General features: G+C 42.1%; 1 protein-coding gene across 2 annotated transcripts in view; it reads left to right on the top strand.

Moving 5' to 3' along the window:
- Positions 1-19126, top strand: part of NCAM2 (neural cell adhesion molecule 2) — a 582026-nt gene that overhangs the window by 236619 nt on the left and 326281 nt on the right. The window lies entirely within an intron of this gene.

Raw genomic sequence — 19126 nt, 5'->3', positions numbered from 1 at the left:
TCTACGTGATTGAGGACTCTTTATTGAGAAGAATAGACAGGCCTGTAACCAGAGCTGCTCCAGAGGAAAGCAGGGTGTGCTGTCTGCTGAGTGCTGAGCTATGAGATGTAGACCTGAGGCTGAAGAGGATCCTAACAGGAGCGGGAAAGAATCCACTGATTGTCCTTCATGTGGGAATGAATGATACAGCTAGATTCTCACTGGAACATATCAAGGGAGACTATGCCAGGCTGGTGAAGTCACTTAAGGAAATCGAGGCTCAGGTAATCTTCAGTGAGATTCTGCCTGTTCCTAGAGAAAGGCAATGAAGGTGTGACAAGATTATGATGATCAACAGATGGCTCCAGCAGTTGTGCTATAAGGAGGGCTTTGGGATGTATGGCCACTGGGAGGCATTCATGGGCAGAGGACTGTTCTCTCAGGAAGGATTTCACCTGAGTAGGGAGGAAAATAGACTTCTAAGATGGAGGCTGGCACAACTGATTGAAAGAGCTTTAAACTAGGAATTTGGGGGAGATGGTTTGGAGATGTCCAGGTAATCTCCATGCCTAATTTTAACATTGAGAGGGAAGAAAACAAAGAAAGAGAGGATACTGCTGTGGGTAGGAGAATGGACATACAGAGGAAGGGTAGTGTAGATACAATTCTAATAGGTGATACTGGCAGTAGAATGTCTGGATCTAATGGGGTAAAGAATGTGAGCGAAGCCAAACAACAAAAATTAAGATGTTTGTACACCAATACAAGGATCCTAGGTAACAAAATGGAGAAACTAGAGTTACTAGTGCAGGAAGTGAAACGGAATATTATAGAGATAACAAAAACATGGTGGAATAGTAGTCATGACTGGAGTACAGGTATTGAAGGCTATGTGCTGTTTAAGAAAGACAGACAGAAATAAAGGCAAAGGTGGTGGATTAGCATTGTATATCAGTGATGAAGTAGACTGTAAAGAAATAACCGATGGAATGGATAAACAGAGTCTATCTATGCAAAAATCACATTGGGTAAGAAAGCTACTAGAGCCTCCCTGAGATAGTGCTTGGGGTGTGCGATAGACCACAAGGATCTGATTTGGAGATGGAGAGAAACCTGTTCACTGTTTTTAATGAAGTAAATACTAATGGGAATTGTGTGATCATGGGAGACTTTAACTTAGGGTGACCAGACAGCAAGCATGAAAAATCAGGAGAGGTGGTGAGGTAATAGGAGCCTAAATAAAAAAAAAGACCAAAAAATTGGGACTGTCCCTATAAAATCATCACCCTACTTTAACTTCCCCGGAGGAGGAAAAGTGCTAGTAATAATAATAGGGCTCAGATTTTCTTGGATGCGATAGCTGATGGATTCCTTCACCAAGTAGTTGCTGAACCAACAGTAGGGGATGCCATTTTAGATTTGTTTTTGGTGAGTAGTGAGGACCTCATAGAAGAAATGGTTGTAGGGGACAACCTTGGTTTGAGTGATCACGAGCTTCAGTTCAAACTAAATGGAAGGGAAATCAAAAATAGATCAGTGGCTAGTGTTTTTTATTTCAAAAGGGCTAACTGGAAAAAATTAAGGAAATTAGGGAAGTGAATTGGATTGAAGAATTTATGGATCTAAAGGTGGAGAAGGCCTGGAATTACTTCCAGTCAAAGTTGCAGAAACTATCAGGAGCCTGCATCCCAAGAAAGGGGAAAAAATTCATAGACAGGAGTTATAGACCAAGCTGGATGAGCAATCATCTTAAAGAAGTGATTAAGGAAAAGCTCAAAGCCTACAAGGAGTGGAAGATGGGAGGAATTACCAAGGAAAGCTACCTTATTGATGTCAGAATACGTAGGGATAAAGTGAGAAAGGCCAAAAGCCATGTAGAGTTGAACCTTGCAAAAGGAATTAAAACCAATAGTAAAAGGTTCTATAGCCTTATAAATAAGAAGAAAACAAAGAAAGAAGAAGTTGGACCGCTAAACACTGAGGATGGAGTGGAGGTTAAGGATAATGTAGGCATGGCCCAATATCTAAACAAATACTTTGCCTCAGTCTTTAATGAGGAGCTTAGGGATAATGGCAGGATGACAAATGGGAATGAGGATACAGAGGTAGATACCACAGGTAGAAGCCAAATTCGAACAGCTTAATGGAACTAAATCGGGGGGCCCAGATAATCTTCATCCAAGAATATTAAAGGAACTGGCACATGAAATTGCAAGCCGATTAGCAAGAATTTTCAATGAATCTGTAAACTCAAGGGTTGTACCGTATGACTGGCAAATTGCTAACACAGTTCCTATTTTTAAGAAAGGAAAAAAAGTGATCCAGGCAACTACAGGCCTGTTAGTTTGACATCTGTAGTATGCAAGGTCTTGGAACAAAAATTCAATGAGAAAGTAGTTAAGGATGCTGGGGTTAATGGTAATTGGGACAAAATACAACATGGTTTTACAAAAGGTAGATCGTGCCAAACCAACCTGATCTCCTTCTTTGAGAAGGTAACAGATTTTTTAGACAAAGGAAACACAGTGGATCTAATTTACCTCAACTTCAGTAAGGCATTTGATACGGTTCCAGATGGGAAGTTATTAGCTAAATTGAAAAGATGGGGATCAATATGAAAATTGAAAGGTGGATAAGGAGCTGGTTAAAAGGGAGACTACAGTGAGTCATTCTGAAAGGTGAATTGTCAGGCTGGAGAGAGGTTACTAGTGGAGTTCCTCAGGTATTGGTTTTGGGACCAATGTTATTTAATCTTTTTATTACTGACCTTGGAACAAAAAATGGGAATGTGCTAATAAAGTATGTGGATGACACATACCTGGGAGATATTGCCAATATAGAGAAGGACCGGGATATCATACAGGAAGATCTGGATGACCTTGTAAACTAGAATAATAGTAATAGGATGAAATATAATAGTGAAAAGTGCAATGTCATGCATTTAGGGATTAATAACAAGAATTTCTGTTATAAAATGGAGACACATCTGTTGGAAGTAACAGAGGAGGAGAAGGACCTTGGAGTGTTTGTTGATCAAAGGATGACTGTGAGCCACCAATGTGATATGGCCCTGAAAAAAGCTAATGCGGTCTTGGGATGCATCAGGTGAGGTATTTCCAGTAGAGATAAGGAGGTGTTAGTACCATTATACAAGGCACTGGAGAGACCTCATCTGGAATACTGTGTGCAGTTCTGGTCTCCCATGTTTAAGAAGGCTGGAACAGGTGCAGAGAAGGGCTACTAGGCTGATCCAAGGAGTGGAAAACCTGTCTTATGAAAGGAGACTCAAAGAATTGGCTTGTTTAGCCTAACCAAAAGAAGGATGTTTGGAGATGTGATTGCTCTCTATAAATATATCAGAAGGATAAATACCAGGGAGGGAGAAGAATTATTTAAGCTCAGTACCAAGTGGACACAAGAACAAATGGATTTAAGCTGTTTAGACTTGAAATTAGACAAAGGTTTCTAACCATCAGAGGAATGAAGTTCTGGAACAGTCTTCCAGGGGGAGCAGTGAGGCAAAAGACATTTCTGGCTTCAAGACTACACTTGATAAGTTTATGGAGGGGATGATATGATGGGATTGCCTAATTTTAGCAATTAATTGATTTTTGACTATTAGTGGTAAATATTCCCAATGGCCTGTGATGGGATAGTAGGTGGGGTGGGATCTGAGTTACTACAGAGAATTCTTTCCTGGGTTTCTGAAGGAATTTTCGTCTAAGGCAGATTGGCAGAGGCCCTGGGGTTTTTTCACCTTCCTCTGCAACGTGTGGCAAGGGTCACTTGCTGGAGGATTCTCTGCACCTTAAATTCTTTAAACCACGATTTGAGGACTTTGATAGCTCAGGCATAGGTTAGGGGATTGATACAGGAGTGGATGGATGAGATTCTGTGGCCTGCATTGTGCAGGAAGTCAGACTAGACGATCATAATGGTCTCTTCTGACCTTAAAGTCTAGGTTGCAAAGTCAAGCACTGAAAAGTTTGGAAATTAGCATTATATATCATTGTATGTGTTTAAAACACCTCTCATTGATTTCAGTTGCAGCTGTGAGTGCTCGGCACTTCTGCAAATCAGGCCTTAGGTTGGGCAACCAGAAAATACGGAAAACACATTTACAGTAGGGACCATCTGTGAAAAGTTTGGCTTAAGTGACTTGCTCAACACCTAGGAACTTAGTGGCAGAGCCAAGGGTAGAATCCAAATGCCTGCCAGCGATATCAGCGGGGAGCTCCTGCATGGTTCATGGATTCCCCATATACCTGTCCTTTCTGCAGCAAGAGGGAGACGCTGGTCCATATCTATTTAGGATGTATCAGGCTGCAGCCCCTCTTCTGGCTCCTCCAGAACTTCTTACTGATATTCTTATTGTACTTTTTTCATACTTCCTGATTTTTGCACACCCCATCTGAGCCACACAGTCATGAGACCTCCTTGTCAACCTCCTCCTGTCACAGGCCATCACAACCAGCCATCACACCAGGAGTAGGAAGCTGGATGCATGGGGGAGCTCTGCAATTGTGAAGCCTATTTCTGATCCCTTATTTGATCAAACATCTGGGCAGAGTTCCTCTGGGCAGTGTTCATTGCCTTCTTAAATGCCTTTGAGGAGCAGTGTGTGCTGTGGGGGGCTCTCTGCTCAGTGCCCCCTTTTGGTTCCCTAACTGTCAGCCTGTGACCTTCAATCCTGTCTCCTTTTTGTTTGTTGTTGTTTTTTTCATATGTTGTACCCAGTATTCACTTAGATCCAACACACAAACCCCTTGAGCAAATGGAGTAACTAATAGCAATAGTAAGTTGTCACCCATTATGTGAACCAGCACTATAAGGGAAAGGGCACTTTGCCAGTGGGCATCACCAGTAATTACTGACAGCAGAGGAATGGTGGAACTTGGGAACCTTGGTTTCCATTTCAGACTCTGGAGGGAGTGTGCTTTAGTGATCAGACCTTTCTACCCATTTCCCCCAGGCTTGATCTCTTCTGCCTTGTCTCCTCCAACATGTCCTGTCCTGTCTCTTTCCCAGTGGCACAGGTAGATTTTAACTCTTACCAATATGGTATTGACCCCCTGACCCTGACCCCCCTCACAAAAAGTGTTCCATGACTAGATCCCTGCATGGATACAAATTTATACCCGTGGATGCAAATATCTGTGGACAGAAATCAGTATCTGTGGAACTGCAGGGCTCTCCTGGGAACTGCAGCGGTGACCTGGACTCAACCCAGTCCAACCCACAGAAGTCAAGGGAAAGGCCCGTTGAGCTGCTTAAAGCCCTCAGCTGGAATATGTTCTGTATACATGGCTTCTCCGAGACTTCAGCAAATCTCTTCTGAGTATGTGCAAACTGATCCCTGCCCCCAATCCAAATGAGGGTGGATTTTCATGGGGGTGGCAAAAGTCACATCCCTGACTCAAAGGCCAGCCCCAGACAGTTTTCAAGTCTCTGTTTCAGCACATGTGCATGCTAGAGCTTTTCAAAAATGGTCAGAAGAATTTTTTAACTTGGGCAAAACAATGTTTTCTCTAAATTCATTCTTGGCAACATCTCAACCATTTTTGGCTGAAATTTACTGAAACAATTCAGCCTAATTTCAGCCTTAACCATTTTAAAGTTATAAGAAACTGAAAACATGGTCTTAATCTGTGAAGTATTGGAGAACTTTAACAATAGATGCTATCTGCTTCACCTATAGTGTGCGTGCAATCTCTCTCATGCAGCATTTCTCATATTCTCATATTGATTGCAATATTTCAACATTTTGCGCTTAGAATTTTTTGTATTTTGTGATGCTTAGCATATCTCTGAGTTAAGTGTAAAGCACTCCATCAAATAGCTTTTTGGCTGTCACAGGCTACCTATGCTATGTCATACCTCCACGGAAAGCAAGAGCATGACATTCATTCATTTCACCAAGAGGTATGCTACTTGTCATAAGGGGACTTCTGCATTTCTTCACATTTTGTATAAGCTATTTCCATTCAGTTGTGTTCTCCCAATCATGCTATTCTTCTGGAAGAGTTTAACAAAATTATTTCTATATTATACTAATATGGCATTGAATAATACTTGGATTACTTGGATTAAAGTCAGATCCTCCCCCTGCACCCACGTACCAAGCCCAAGTAATCACATTTATCATAGGGGACAGAGAATCACACCCCTGGTAGAGAGCTGCTATCTAGCCAAAACACTGTAAACCAAGCTGTTCTGTACCTTTTTTGGGAAAGTCTGAATCAGGAGATCTTCTATTATGTTAGGTCAATCCTAATGCACCCCTTTCTTTTCCCACCCCAAATCCACCTGTTCAGGTTCATACAGGGAGACCCCTCCCCCCCGGCAAGGGTAAGGCTCTGCTGCATACAGGGGATCTTCATACCTTAAATGTTTTTCCAAAATCATGCCTTCCTGGCAGTAAAATCACCCATGTTCCATTGCAGTTAGTGATTCTGTGTCTGTGAGGAAAGAGGCAAGAATTAGACCCAAATTAATATTACCATTAATATATTTCTCTCTGATGAAAAGTAGTCACAATAATACTATCCTTTTTTTATTTATAAACTCAAAGCACCCATCTCTTAAAATTCCACCTAATGTCCTTCAGTGCTTAGTTTTAAACGCAGATCTTCAAGTTAGGTGAAGCATAGGTAAAATCACATTTTGGCAATGGTCTAAATAATGGAGAGGAAAAAGTAATAAAACACATCCAGCATTTGAGATTGGAATGTACCTTTGCCCCCTTATTTATTTTCTTAAACTTTAGATTTATTTTACACGTTTTTTTCCTCCAGTCTTTCTAACCAGTTTTCTGCTGCTGCATCAGGAAATTAAGTTTTAGAAATTGAATAAAAGATTTTAAAAGAAGGGAGGAATTGTTTGGAAAACAAATAACTTCAATCTTGTTTTGAGTTGTTTAAAAAAAAAAAAAAGACAGAATCAACCAACCAACCAACCACACAATTTTCCCCCCCAAGATGTAGAGAAGGCTGCATAAACAATCTTAGCTCCTATACATAAGAATTGGTCCAGACTCTGGTCTTCTAAATGCTGGAGTTGCAAATAAATTTATATAGCTTCTGTGCAAATCTCTGCAGTTTTAGCTCTCATGTTAATCTGAAATAATATTAGAGCCAAAATAGTGCCACAATATGTAGAAAGGAGGCCAGGCTGCCACAATGCAACAGCTACACCACCACTGTGCTTATATGTGTTATCTGCTTGTCCCTACTCCTTTCCACCATCAACCCTTGTCAAGGAAAAGTACTGGGATGGACCAGTATGAAGCAAAGAATGGCTAAGATGTACCTGACTTGTAGGTAAACAGTTCCTCAATAACTAAATATCTGGAGCTAGATTGACAAAGGAACTTAGACAGGGCCATGCTCTACATCGCCACACCTAACTTTTAGGTGCCTAGGACATTGCTGGAATTAACAAAACCTGAGTTAGCTATCTAGGTTTCCAATATAATGAATGGGGAGAGATCGGCACCTCAGAGTGAGATTCCCCATTTTGGTGGCTCCCTACATAGAGAGATGCAACACCACATAGGGGATGCCATTTTCAAGAGTGTCTCACCCTGATGGCCTGATCTAGCGTGAAGCGTGCATGCAAGATTACGCCATTGGGGGTGGAGCAGCGTGCTGCTCAAAATGGCTTCCCCTGTCCAGTACTGAGCAAAACCACATCTGGTTTTGGCGTGGTACTGGATCGGGGCAAACCTCTCAAAAAGAGGACTGTTCAGTATAAAATCAGACAAGTGGCCTCCCTATGCCAAGATGAGTTGTGTCCTAAACCATGCCCCTCCCAGGGGACCACGTCCTCCTGCTTGGGATTCTGAGTTACTAGGGCAGTCACCTGCCAGATGGTAGATACCTCATTCCCCCTTGGGGGGAGAGAGGGCTGTTAAAACCTAGTCCCAGATTTGGACCTTAGCGTCCAAAATATGGGGGTTATCATGAAAACTTCCAAGCTTAGTTACCAGCTTGGACCTGGTACTGCTGCCACCACCCAAAAAATTAGAGTGTTTTGGGGCACTCTGGTCCCCCCCAAAAACCTTCCCTGGGGACTCCAAGACCCAAATCCCTTGAGTCTCACAACAAAGGGAAATAATCCTTTTTCCCTTCCCCCCTCCAGGTGCTCCTGGAGAGCTACACAGAAGCAACCTCCGTGAATCTAAGCAGAGGGACTCCACCCTCCCCGTTCCCAGTCCTGGAAAACAGAATTACTTCCCTCTTCACCCAGAGGGAATGCAAAGTCAGACTAGTAAATCTAACACACACAGATCTCCCTCTGACTTCTTCCTCCCACCAATTCCCTGGTGAGCTGCAGACCCAATTCCCTGGAGTTCCTCACTAAAGAAAAACTCCAACAGGTCTTAAAAGAAAGCTTTATATAAAAAAGAAAGAAAAATACATACAAATGGTCTCTCTGTATTAAGGTGACAAATACAGGGTCAATTGCTTAAAAGAATATTGAATAAACAGCCTTGTTCAAAAGAATACAATTTAAAGCACTCCAGCAACTATAGACAAGTAAATACAAAAGAAAAAACCAACTTTGTACTTACAACTTGGAAACCTAAGATTAGAAAGCAGGAAATAGAAATCCTTCTCATAGCTGAGAGAGAGGCAGACAGACAGACAAAGAAGTCAGACACAAACTTTCCTCCACCCAGAGTTGAAAAAATCCGGTTTCCTGATTGGTCCTCTGGTCAGGTGCTTCAGGTTACTTTTTTTTTCAGGTGAAAGAGACATTTACCCTTAGCTATCTGTTTATGACAAGGGCTTAACCACAGATCTCCCTGGTGAGTACCCTAACCACTGGGCTAAAAGTTATGAGGGAGCTCCTTTTTTTCCTCTCGACTTGTTTTGTGTAAGCTTGTCTATTTTGACCCAATCTGGTAGGTGAGCACTGAATATGCTTATCAAATTGAGCCACGCAGGTGAGCTAGGTGGAGGAACACCTCTCTTCCCTCAGTTCATGCATCACACTGGAGCTTAAACATCTGGGTGCCTAGAGTAAAGCTGTAGTGACCATATACACAGGCAGACACATAGGCACTTACGGGACTTTTCCTGCAAAAAAAATTAGGTGCTGAATAAACGTAGGCACCTACAGGATTTGGCAGCATTTGAATGGAGGTTGTGTGAATCCCAGTGGGGCCTGATTCTGGGATTTAAGTGCCTAAAATGGCAGGTAAGCACCTAAATCCTTTTGTGAATCTAGCCCCTGATGATGTTTGTGTGTTTATTTTATACTGTGCTCATGAAATCTGCTCCCGAATGATGCACTAGTTTGACTGGAGTGTGTGGTTATTTGGTACATAAGGTTTCTGCTTCTTATTTTCCATCAAACTCTGATTTATTTTTTTATCGCCTTGATGCAGAAGCACATCAGACATGCTTGCCTGATTTAATACACCTTTTGGAAAGAGGGCAGTATCCTGGCACAGCAACATTTTTCACAGTGTGCTACTTGTTTTGCAGATGCATAGATTATTCCCATTTCTAGTGCTGTGCATGTGCAGAGAGAAAATTAGATGCAAAACTTTAGTTTGAGGAGGATAAATAATTCAGAAAAAGAGGAAATGTATATGGTGTCCACTACCTCACAATTCATGCACTGCACTATTTGTTATTTAGTGGAGGGAGAGATAGCTCAGTGGTTTGCACATTGGCCTGCTAAGCCTAAAGTTGTGAGTTCAATCCTTGAGGGGGTCACTTAGGGATTTGGGGCAAAAATCAGTACTTGGTCCTGCTAGTGAAGGCAGGGGGCTGGACTCAATGATCTTTCAAGGTCTCTTCCAGTTCTAGGAGATGGGTAGATCTCCTATTATTAAATCTAAGGGTTTTCTGTAGCACCTGACTAGATAATCTAAGCACTTAGATTATTAGATGCAAAAATACACAACTGCCTCAATTGCCCTAGGACTTTTCCAGCTCCATTTTTTGTCAGGACATAACTCTGGTGACAACTTGCTAACAAAATTAAATTCTGAAATCAATACAAATGTGAAGAGGTAGCAAAATAGAACACTATTTTTAAGATAGTTTAAAAGTTTAAAAGTCTGTTAAAATTAAAACAGGACATTCACCCATGCAATATTGATACTCTGTAGATGGTCCTGTAGCAATCTTGGACATACCTAGTACATTGTAGTGAATCTATGCATTGCTACTGTAATCTGTTGATGAAAAGATAGAACTTCAAATTATAATTGTGGGAGCATATTTAGTAGTTCTTTGCACAGCCTGTAGAGAGAAAAAAAGGTGCTATAAATTATACCTGTTAATATGCATAAAAATACATGCATTAGGGTTCCAGCTAGTTTGTTCTTCTATAGTTTGTTTTGAATATTTCAAGTTGAAATATTAGTTAGTGACTGCAGCTGTCACTGTTTTTAAGATCCTTTTTGGATAGATGTATTATAAAGTTAAAATGACTCATTACAAGCTGGAAAGTGCTGGAGAATGATTGGGAAAAGTTGAATATTAGAAGAACTAGTTAAACTCTGATATAATTAAATATTGTTTGTATTACATTAGTGCCTCTAGGCTCCATTTAGGATTGGAGTCCATTTATGGTGGAGTACAAACATAGGGCCTAATTCTGCGCCTTATAATGCTTGAGCAGAATAATGCCTATTTGGAGCACCATTGTCAGTGAAGCTGTGAGGGCAAAGTAATCTGCACAGTAGAGCTAGAGCTTGGCAAATTATTGATTTTTTTTTTTTTAGTTTGTGGGCAGAATGGAAAAATATGAAAAATTGATGGTTAGAAACTAAAATTTTTTTTTACCATAAAAAAAACAAACAAACAAATATTGTTTCAGGTCAAATGAAATGTGTCTCAACCCCAAATTTTTGTTGTTGTTTTTGTTTTGCATTGTTTTGTGGTGGTGTTCACCTGTTTTCTTTTGGGGGTTTTTGTTGGTAAGTGAAATTTCTACATTAAATTCTGTATTAATTGTATTTAGTTATGTGGTCCCCTGTGATGCCCTCACCAGGATTTAAACATTGTCTGTCATGTCATGGAGCAATCTATGCTTTCCGTGCTTGGGTAAGGCCCACGTCAAGGAGTGGTGTCCAACCTGTAGATTGTTCACAAAACAGACTCTAGTGGCTAGGGACCTCCATCTAACGCAGCACTTTCTCGAACAAGCCATGTGGCCTGCTTCATCACCAAGGCAGTTGTTGGATTGGAGGTTTCCTGTTAATTCCATGAGTGCTACCTCCTCTTGGCCAGGAGAGACAGAGGAGCCATTCTCCTTCTAGTGCACCAAAGAGAAGGTCTCTTAAGACTAATTAAGACCGCTCTAGGTCTCGGGGGGACTCTCCCGCCTCCCCTAGGAAGAGTGTGGACTGGCATGGGGTTAATGCTGGTGTACGGGATGGCTCGGGTGCCTCTACCTGCACCCTGGTAATGAGTAGGGGGGATTAGAGACCCTGTAACATCAACGCTGGTTCTGGCCCCAGGGTCCTAGTTTAGTCAAATACCAATGAGGATGATGCCAACACCAACTGTTTCCTCACTGGCAGAATACCAGGTGGCTACAGACCTCTTCCTATCCATCCTGACTTCCTTTGGTCCAGGACTTGACCAACGCTGTGTTGTTTATAGCCCTGTGGGCTGGACAGGCCACTGAACCTTTCAGTCTGTCAGCACCGGACCCCAATGTTCCTTTTCCATAGTCTGTGGAAGCAGGGCCAGTAACAGATTCAGTACAAAGGACCTCAACACCATTGCAATTGGCCCTATGGATGTTACCATGGCAGCTTTCACTGCCCTCCGCTTCAGCACAGTCAGCTTTTTCGATACTGCTGCTGACTTCTGGGTCAACACTGCTTCCAGTACTGGCATACTTGGTGCTGTGGTACCACTTCCTTCATCGGTGCTGGTCCTCCCCTCATTCAGGCTGATGAATGAGTGAGACCATTTACTCACTCCCTCAAGACTGTCTCCACTTTTATCCCCAGAGGCCTGAGGCACCTTGGTGTCAAGGTCAGGATCTTCTCCCCCGCCGCACCAATCACCTGGCCTGCACTGAGGACTGTTTATGGAGCACTTTGTGCACCAGGATTGCCACTCATCTCATGGTTGGGATGGGGGCCCTGGCCCACCAATTCCCTATACTTTTCAGTGCACTCTGTGGAATCCATTGGATGCCCCTTGGTCATGGAAGTCACCACACTCCTCCACTTGTTCTATGGTGAGGTCATTTTTGTCTGAGAATGACTTTGTAAATCGTACAGCTATGTCTTAAGTTTGAAGACTAGCTGCTTGACACCTCCAGAGAGGAATTTCAAGTGTATGTCAATGAAGGCTGTTTAGTGGTTGAGATGTCACTGCAGTTTGCGCTGGATGTTACAGACACTTTGGCTAGAGTTATGTCCTCTGGTGACCATGAGAAGGACATCCTGACTGTAGATTTCAGGCAATGCTCTCAACGTGCAACAGGCATTAGAATATTTGCATGTCGATGTTGGGTGTTGTTTTGGAACAAGATGGATAAGACCCTGCACTCCTTCAAGGATTCTAGGGATGCCCTAGGTTCCTTGGGGGTGTATACACCATCAGTGCAGAGGTGCCATTTCAGTGGCCAACAGCAGCAATAATACCACCCGCAATGCACCTTTAGACAGCCTTTTCCTCTCCTGAGACAACAGGATTACAGAGCAGGGCATAGATCCCATAGGAGGATGCAGTTGGGTCTAGGGTTTGGCCAGTTGACATGCCCTTCCCCAGGACCCCAAACACCTATTTTGACTCCTTATGCTTTGTTTATCCCAAGGTCTGAATGCAGCCATTTCACAGTTAGTCAGCCTCCTTTCCCTTGATCAGAAACAAATGTCCATGGCAGTCCATTAGTGACATCACTGGCTCTGAAGGACAGAAGATGTGCTCTCTGCCCCTGCTGTTCTCTGCCTCCCAGAGATGGCCCAGTATTCACTGTCACTCCGTAGTCCTGCTAAAAAATTGTGGGGCATAAAGGGACCACTTCCTTTATTCCATAGGAGTGCTATTTAGCTCCACAAAGGGATCCACAACATTATAAATAGAGCTAAATTTAAAAACAGACCATGAAGAAAAAAGTGCATCCCAGCAACTTCTACTTTTGGAATCACAAAATGGTTCATGAGACTGACTGGCTGTTTCAAGGGAAATATTCCTTAATAAGGGAGCTATGGAGGAATTTATTTTTGAAATTTCAATTTTTTGAATTGTCATTATTGCATGAACATGGAGTTACCTGCCTTGTACACTTTTATCTGCTTGGTAGTCCCAGGTATTTAAAGTTTCAGCCTGATTAATAAAACTATATCAAGTGTCTCCTGTCCTCCTTCAGTCAGTATAGCTGGACAATAGTGAGCATGCCCTATCTGAACTTGTCTGACAGCTGCATGTAAACTCATCTGGTGTTTACCAATATATCTGTATGCTGAGATTATGAGAATTAGAAGCATTATAGACTGCAGTATGCAGGTTCTAATGCTCACTAATAAAGACATCCACAGTTTCACTTATGAATACTAATTGCTCTTTCTCTGTGAGCAGCTCTCAGTTTTCAGTAGGTCAGATTTTCATGATTAAGATAACAGAACAAATTGAATTCATTTTCTAAAAGAGATGAATGTGAGTAGTGCACAGCAATGGGAGTCCCAAGCAGGCTTTCCCTGGCAAGTTGATGTATAACTTAATGAGAGCAAACTATTAGACAATGAACAAAAGAGGAGACAGTGAGCACTGGGAGATTTATTATGAAGTCATTCCTGAGATACTGAAAGAAGTCACCACCCAAGTGAGCATGCTGACTGCTAATTCAGAAGAGGATACTGCAGTATGTGCACAGAAGACTAGACAACTGCAGAACTCAATTTCTAACGTCTAATCAGTTCTTTGTCACCTGAGTACTTGGATTGCTTTATAGTGTACTCCCTTGACTCCTGAAACCTTGGATTTCTTCCTTCTTTCTCAAATACTGTTGCCAAGAAAAAAATCTCTTTAATTAGCTGTTCATAATTTTGGACTCTTACTATGTGCTTCATACTGAAACATAAAATCTACTCTTTTTAAGTGCAAAGGCTCCAGTTCTCAGGTCCATCTAGACGTTAGGGGGAAAGAGTTAAGATGTCTTGATGCTGTTTTTGCAGCTTGTTGTTTCTGGGGACCAGCAGAGGGCTACCTGAGCTGTGAGTATGGGTTAGTGTAGCATGATGAGTGATCTACCCAATGCTTGATTATGTATGCCCCCAAAGGTGGTGGCTTTCTCTCCATTAATGCAATGAGCACTTGTCTTACACAGTTAGGTTCCATTATAACTGTGTATCCACCTAACAGGGCAGACCAGAGCTGCCTCCTAGCTGCAGCAGGTAGCTCAGTGTTCTAATTAGCATTCTCAGCCTTTCATTACTATGTGAATGGTAGCCCTTTGCGCTCTCCAGCTACATCCTATACCTCTACATAACCATAGCAGCTGCTTCACCCACAGAGGGGTCACAACACACTGCAATAGACTGGCCAGCCACTAGGAGCATACCTACTGGCAAGGCCTAATGGTCCTGGCTGGGAATGGATTTAAAAAAAAAGTCTATTCATTTGGGGTTGGGCCATATGCCCTACCATCTACCCACTTTGAACACGTACTTGTCTAAATGAGCAGTATGGAAAACTGAATGTACTGACTCAAAAGGTGCAAAATTTTTGTGCTGATTTGCTTTCTGATCATGTTTGCAAAGGAGAGGGAGCATGAGGTGTTTCATTAATAGATCATGGAACAATAATGAGCCAAATGATTCTAGTGGATAAGGCAGTATAATTCACTAATTTACATTCTGTGTATGTTCTGAGAAGGAACACCTGCATTTTAAATCTTGAAGAGAAAATCCTCTCTTTTTGTACATATTCGAACTTCAGTGGTAGCACATCATTTTAGTTTCATTGAATCACAAGTTGCATGGTGATAGCTGCTATAAACCAACAGGAAACAACCAAAACGACCAAGGTAGTACTGAGTCTGTACAAAAGCTAGGTCACCACTGTAGGAATGGCCCTTTGTTCTGATCACTCTTGTCACACTTGTTTGTATTTAAGACATGCAAATGAGAGGAAAAGGCTAACTGTAGAGTGAAAATAGAGGCACTGGAGTTTCAGTATGTAGTATTGCATAGTGGGAGGGAGGGAGCACCATCATTAATCTGTGGTAAACAAAGATCATAAGAAAGAATCACATTTGAAAAGATAACAAACGAATTCCAGCAACTAGAGAGAGAGGAGGAGCAGGACTAGCTGAAGCATTCAGAATAATCCTATTTCAAATATAATCAAGAAAATAAACCAGAGTGTGGAAAGCAATCACTTCAGCACAGTGGCATGTCAAGGGGAGAGTCAGAAACACACATTAGAATAGCAATGCTTTATGTCAGTACTTCCATTTTAAGAACCTATTTTCAAGGGTTTAAAACTCAGCCATAGACATTTGCTTCAAGCTGAAATGTGGCATAAGTGGAACTAGCCTGAGAACACACTTTTGTTTTACCAGTGCTTCAAAACAATACATTTTACAATTTTTGACCTTTTACTGCAGTGTAATTAAGAAAATAGCCTCTCCAACCTAACGAACACTGCTGGCATGGAATAGTCTTCTTAACTTCCACTCCGTGTCAAAGCGCCTGTGTTTCAACAGTGAATGAAATAATCTCAGTATGTACAGTTTGTAAAGCACAAGAAGAGGAATGGTTCTGTATAAGTGTCAGGCATTATTATTATTATTGCCGATGTACTTGTATGTTCTTGTGTTCCATACAAATGAAATAGGTATTCTGCTGACAGCTGCTGTGGGGGACAAATGCTCATTGCAGCAGCGGTAAAGGAACTGAGGAACCAGGTTATGGCTCTAGTAAATAAACATTTAAAGAAATGCATAAATGTCTTAGTTCAATTAAGTGTTATAATTTTACACACATCCTACATAGCAGTGTATAATCCCTCCCTCCACTTGCAGCACTCCTATTCACAGCAACAGTAGTCGCACAGAAATAAAAGGCCAGAATTGTGAAGTCGTCCATCTGGTGCACATCTGGCATAATGCCATTAACTTCATATGTTATAGCTGCATTATACACTAGAATAAGCTTATTCAGACAGTGACTATCTTTTTATTATGTGTATGTACTGCACCTAACTCGATGGTTAGGAAAGATAGAAAATGTGGCAAAAGACCACCTTGGCTTACCCTTGAGATCTTGCGTGACCTACAAAATAAAAAGGCGTCATATAAAAAATGGAAACTAGGTCAGATCACGAAGGATGAATATAGGCAAATAACACAGGAATGCAGAGGCAAGATTAGACAAGCAAAGGCACAAAATGAGCTCAAACTAGCTATGGGAATAAAGGGAAACAAGAAGACTTTTTATCAATACATTAGAAGCAAGAGGAAGACTAAGGACAGGGTAGGCCCACTGCTCAATGAGGAGGGGGGAACAGTAACGGGAGACTTGGAAATGGCAGAGATGCTTAATGACTTCTTTGTTTCGGTCTTCACTGAGAAGTCTGAAGGAATGTCTAGTATAGTGAATGCTTACGAGAAGAGGGTAGGTTTAGAAGAGAAAATAACGAAAGAGCAAGTAAAAAATCACTTAGAAAAGTTAGATGCCTGCAAGTCACCAGGGCCTGATGAAATGCATCCTAGAATACTCAAGGAGTTAATAGAAGAGGTATCTGAGCCTCTAGCTATTATCTTTGGGAAATCATGGGAGACGGGGGAGATTCCAGAAGACTGGAAGGGGGCAAATATAGTGCCCATCTATAAAAAGGGAAATAAAAACAACCCAGGAAACTACAGACCAGTTAGTTTAACTTCTGTGCCAGGGAAGATAATGGAGCAGGTAATCAAAGGCATCATCTGCAAACACTTGGAAGGTGGTAAGGTAATAGGGAATAGCCAGCATGGATTTGTAAAGAACAAATCGTGTCAAACCAATCTGATAGCATTCTTTGATAGGATAACGAGCCTTGTGGATAAGGGAGAAGCGGTGGATGTGATATACCTAGACTTTAGTAAGGCATTTGATACGGTCTCGCATGATATTCTTATAGATAAGCTAGGAAAGTACAATTTAGATGGGGCTACTATAAGGTGGGTGCATAACTGGCTGGATAACCGTACTCAGAGAGTAGTTGTTAATGGCTCCCAATCCTGCTGGAAAGGTATAACAAGTGGGGTTCCGCAGGGGTCTGTTTTGGGGCCAGTTCTGTTCAATATCTTCATCAACGATTTAGATGTTGGCATAGAAAGTATGCTTATTAAGTTTGCGGATGATACCAAACTGGGAGGGATTGCAACTGCTTTGGAGGACAGGGTCAAAATTCAAAATGATCTGGACAAGTTGGAGAAATGGTCTGATGTAAACAGGATGAAGTTCAATAAAGATAAATGCAAAGTGCTCCACTTAGGAAGGAACAATCAGTTTCACACATACAGAATGGGAAGAGACTGTCTAGGAAGAAGTATGGCAGAAAGAGATCTAGGGGTCATAGTGGACCACAAGCTTAATATGAGTCAACAGTGTGATACTGTTGCAAAAAAAGCAAACGTGATTCTGGGATGCATAAACAGGTGTGTTGTAAACAAGACACGAGAAGTCATTCTTCCGCTTTACTCTGCGCTGGTTAGGTCTCAACTGGAGTATTGTGTCCAGTTCTGGGCACCGCATTTCAAGAAAGATGTGGAGAAATTGGAGAGGGTCCAGAGAAGAGCAACAAGAATGATTAAAGGTCTTGAGAACATGACCTATGAAGGAAGGCTGAAGGAATTGGGTTTGTTTAGTTTGGAAAAGAGAAGACTGAGAGGGGACCTGATAGCAGTTTTCAGGTATCTAAAAGGGTGTCATCAGGAGGAGGGAGAAAACTTGTTCACCTTAGCCTCTAATGATAGAACAAGAAACAATGGGCTTAAACTGCAGCAAGGGAGATTTAGGTTGGACATTAGGAAAAAGTTCCTAACTGTCAGGGTAGTTAAACACTGGAATAGATTGCCTAGGGAAGTTGTGGAATCTCCATCGCTGGAGATATTTAAGAGTAGGTTAGATAAATGTCTATCAGGGATGGTCTAGACAGTATTTGGTCCTGCCATGAGGGCAGGGGATTGGACTCTATGACCTCTCGAGGTCCCTTCCAGTCCTAGAGTCTATGAGAAACCTTGGTCCCTGATCGGGGTCACTGGATACTACATCCATAGAAATAACACAGGACAGTAAAGTATGGAATTTAGCCCATTATTCCTGGGAGAATTCTGCACCACTGTGCAATGCAGAATTTTGCAGAAATTAATTATTTATGCACAGAATTTCCTTTCCCTCACAGAAATGGGCTGCAGTGCTGTTGGCTGCTACTAGGAGATCCAGCAGAGCCCAGTTTGCACATAGGAGAGACTGCTGGGAAGTGGGGGAATGGGATGAGGAGCTGGAGCGTTTCCGGCAGCTGCAGTTCACCGCACACCCAGAGGGAAGGAGGTGGCAGCGTGCAGGAAACTCCATGCAAGCCTAGGACCAAGCATCGGGCTGTTTCTCCATCTGGATCACCGGGCTTGGGGGGTAGGGGATGCAGGTGTCTGGTTCTGGAAGGCCCTGTAGCTAGGCTCTAGGAGGGAGGGAGTGCAGGTATCTGGCAAGGGAGCATTCATGGCTGAGCTGTCGGGGGAGAGGATATGGGTATCTGAGTTGTTGGGGCATGGCAGGGCTCTGGGGGGTTGGGTGTATTGTCTAGGGGGTACTCCGCTGCTGAGCTCTGGGGCGGGGGGAGTAGTTGTGGGTGTCTGGATCCCCGGCTGGGCTTGGGGTGGGGGAAGGGGCAGAGAAACAGGAACTATGTTGTTATAGGGGTTTCTTTATCTCTCTAAACCTGGGGGAATTTTTTTGCGTGTCTGTATTGTTACAGACATACTAGCTGACAGGTATTTTGAAATAAATTATCAAAATAATCAAAACTTGTGTGATTATGTAGTCTTATTTTGACAAAATTTGCAGAATTTTAAAATGTACACTTTTTTTTGGCGCAGAATTCCCCTAGGAGTAGCCCATGGAGAAAAATAATCTCATATTTTTATTATGAATTTGGGTTTTGTGTTATTTTAATGTTTTATA

The sequence above is a fragment of the Gopherus evgoodei genome, chromosome 1 (genome assembly GCF_007399415.2).
Source record: "Gopherus evgoodei ecotype Sinaloan lineage chromosome 1, rGopEvg1_v1.p, whole genome shotgun sequence".
NCBI classification, from domain to species: Eukaryota; Metazoa; Chordata; order Testudines; family Testudinidae; genus Gopherus; species Gopherus evgoodei.
This window is presented reverse-complemented; position numbering and strand designations above follow the sequence as displayed.